This window comes from Nannospalax galili, unplaced genomic scaffold (genome assembly GCF_000622305.1).
Source record: "Nannospalax galili isolate Female #2095 unplaced genomic scaffold, S.galili_v1.0 scaffold685, whole genome shotgun sequence".
Classification (NCBI taxonomy): domain Eukaryota; kingdom Metazoa; phylum Chordata; class Mammalia; order Rodentia; family Spalacidae; genus Nannospalax; species Nannospalax galili.
In genome coordinates this window covers 600,596-604,211 of record NW_008353482.1, presented here as the reverse complement: position 1 = coordinate 604,211, position 3,616 = coordinate 600,596, and the positions used below count along the sequence as shown (strand labels likewise).

The 3,616-nt window shown below is 39.5% G+C and overlaps 1 non-coding gene across 1 annotated transcript; it reads right to left on the bottom strand.

Annotated features, from left to right (window-relative positions):
• Positions 1 to 759: 759 nt before the first annotated feature.
• On the bottom strand, positions 760 to 890 carry LOC115067267. The gene has a single exon (XR_003846690.1). It is a non-coding gene; the product is annotated as a small nucleolar RNA SNORA24 (small nucleolar RNA).
• Positions 891 to 3,616: the final 2,726 nt, after the last annotated feature.

Genomic DNA, 3,616 nt, shown 5'->3' with positions numbered 1-3,616 from the left:
GATTAGTACATCCCTCAAGCCTTATCAGAGTAGCTTCCTTTTGCAGTATATAATTAACAGAGACCCACAACTGGTTAAGTTACAGAAAATAACGGACTTTGGAGTGCTCAGCCCTAAATGGAACATCTTTATCATATCCCCTTCTTCCAAGATTAAGTGATCATTGTGAGAGGGTGTGGAAAGATAATAGGAACTGGAAAGTAAATGTTTATACTGAAATAGTGTTTTCTGGATTGAATATGGAATTTGCATGTATGACTCCAAAGTTGCTGTGACAGCATGCATGCACAAGACTTATTCATGATCAAGTTGGTCATGAAGTCCCACTTCTAACTGAGCAGCTATTTCTGATTGATAATTGTTCTGAGAGTGAGATCCAGTACTCATTAAAGGATGTGGCCCCTGGTAGGTTGACCACATTCCAATGAATGACTCTATCTATACTGAGGGTTATATGGGCATCAAAACTGGACTTGATAGGTTTATAAAAAGGAAATGAAATTGCGGGGAACTAGGTAGGTTATGTGGACCTTGAAAGAGATAGGGAGAGAAGTTTTATTTTTTATTTTTTAAGTTCAAGCTTATATTGAAATTAGTGCTCTGTAGGCAATTAAAACAACCATTTTTCAAGGCATAAAGACCTCAGCCATCATCATTTTGTTTTCTTGATTCCTTGATAGGTTTTTCCATTACCCCAAAGCAAAGAACAATTTAGAAAAGCACACCCAGAAACCTGGCATCCCACAGCTTAATAGCCAAGAATGTTAATTGTGTCATTCAGAATTCAATGCCACTTAAATGGTGACAGCTTTGCCAATAAACAAGAACATACCCTTCCATAGGTAGGAAGGGAGACTGCCACACCTGGCAGGTTCCAAAGATATATGGAGAGAAGTTGGATTTTTAATCTGAAAATAAATTCTATTGTTTTCAAAGTATTAGTAAAAGTAAATTTTTAAAAAGGTGTGGGTAAGACAAACTTCATTTGCTATTAAAATGGAATGTGTGATCTTCTTTGAAATATAATTCAAACACAGCAGTCATAAAGGGATGCTTTATGAAAGCATTATTGAATACCCAATAGCAAGTCAAAAATTATTTAATTTCAAGACATGATAATAGAATGGATTTATGTAAGAAAATGTTTTAGAGATGCATAAAAAGGTATAAAATGACCCAACATCAAGATAGTTGGAATTTGTTCTAAAATATTCAGGCAAATTGACAAATCTATTTAAGAATTTAATAATTATGTAAGTGATGAGCAAAGGATGATTCATTGTGTTGCTCCATTTTGTGTATGTTTATTTAAGTGTTAAGACAATGTCTCATTGTGTTGCTATATCACACAGGCTGGAATCAAACTCTTGGGCTCAGACATACTTCATTCTTCATCTTGCCAAGTGCATGGACTGCTGACATGTACCATCATAATTGATTGTTTTTTTTTTCTCTCTCTCTCTGTCTCTCTCTCTCTCTCCCTCTCTCCCTCTCCCCCTCTACCCCTCTCCCCATCTCTCCCTCTCCGCCCTCTCCCCTGCTCTCCCTCTTCCCCTCTCTCCCTCATCTGATTTCCCAGTGCTGGGATTACAGGCACATGTTAAATGTTGGTGATTTGGAAAGTCAGCATACTCGTGCTTCTCTTAATTCCATCATCCTCTGTGTCCTTTCCACTTCTATGTATACAGATTCTTTGAGCTTTGTCAGAAGTGATCTACCCAGGGTGACAGAAATTTCAGGACCCATTCATTTACCAGCAGAGTGAAAATCAGGTCATGTTGTTACCAGCCCAGAAGAAATTTCCATACATTATAAAACAAAACACACAATCATACTGGCAAAATATAATAAGGATTTGAAAATATTTATCTAAGACAGGCAAATGAAGCTAAATATTGGATAATAATTTTCACTTCATTCAAATGAGAAAAATTAAGAAGGAAAGAAAAGGTACACACGACTGTCTACTGGGGAATGATAAATATGGCCAGAAAGAGGTTAAAGTGGAAATTGTGGCCTATAATCTTGTCTCAAGAACATAGGGAGAAATAGAAAGTATGTTTGTCATCAAGTTCAAATCCTTTAAATTGCAAGATAGCTTCTATTAGAAAGAAGGTGAGAAAATTCACCTGTGATATTCAGTATAAGGAAGAATCTTTTTTTTTTTTTTTTTTTTTAACACTACATGTGTGGGATCTACGGGGGAATAGTATAGATAGTTGTAATATTCTCTGATATTTCAGTCCAGAGGGCATGCAGGAAACTTGAATATAAGCTGCAGAGGAAGACTTGTAGCTTGGGGTCAACAGCAGCTTTATAGTGGGATAGACCAGGATGGGTTCATGGAGGAGAAAGATTGGAGGGTTCTCTGAAGAGTTAAGGACTAGTGAGTCGAGAAGCAAGGGAGGGAAGGAAGAGACAAGTGTGCCTGTGGCACTGGAGGCCAGTGGATCTTCAGCGAAGTGGGTAACAGTCATGATAAACACAGCAGGAGCTGGAGGCAAGGAGGGGAGGCAAAGCAGGCACAACTCTCAGAGGAGTGCTCATTGTGTTGAAGAACTTTGAAAGACTGAGTTTATTCATGAAATGTTTCTCTAGTACATGAGGTCTGTCTGTGAGGAAGGCAGTCAGGACAAGTTTCTCTTTCCTGGGTTTATTTCCTGTGTCATTTCCAGGAAGTTTGGATCTAGGAAGGGTCCAGGTGTTATTGAAAGAGCTTCTGGGCACATGGACTAGAAGGCTTGGAGACCTCAAGTGCTTCTGTCCTCTGTTATGCTCCACTGCTCAGAACTCTACCCGACCTGGACAGTAAGTTCAGGTCAGATCATTCAGTTGCCAGCTGTTGAAAGTTCTCTAGAAATTCAGTCTGGCAGCTCACGTTGCCCCCTAGTGTCCACGTCCTGGAGGCTGCAAAACTGCCTGCCAGGAAGCTGCACATGAGCAGGATCCGCTGCTGCGTGGAGAAGGAACTGCAGGTTCCTACAGCAGCATGGCAGGCCGCTCCGCAGAAGGTAAGCCTTGGGGATGGCCTGGGTGGCATCCAGGGACAGAAGGGGGTGAATCGGAATGGCGGGGGAGGAAGCACCCTGGGATCTTGGCAGGCCTTCATGAGATGGTTCTCAGCATGCATGGCGATGCCCTGGTGTCTGCATCCTGTTCTGTATAAAGCCTTCGTGATTTTTCCGTGAGTCTCAAATCCTAAGAGGTTGTTTGGTATTATTCTTCTGTAACATGTCCCCATTTGCTTTCCACATGAAGCCATATTGTAGGTACCTACATTTTTACTGGTGGGTATTTATAAAGCATTTGCCATTCTAGCAAACAAAAGAAATTACCATATATTGGTATATATTTAGTCATTACTAAAGAATAATATTTCATTATTTCATTGGGGATTCACTTCTGCATGCCCTGAAGTAAAGGATGTGTATGGGTATGGTGTGTCTGATTATTTTCGGATAATTGTATTGTAAATTGTTAAAATAGCAGTATTCCTTTGTAAAATCACTTGTGGCCTCATTTGTTTTTAAAATATATTTTAATTCATTATTTGAGAATTTCATACACATATACACTGTATTAATATCATAGCCACCCCCATTCCTCCTCCAACTCT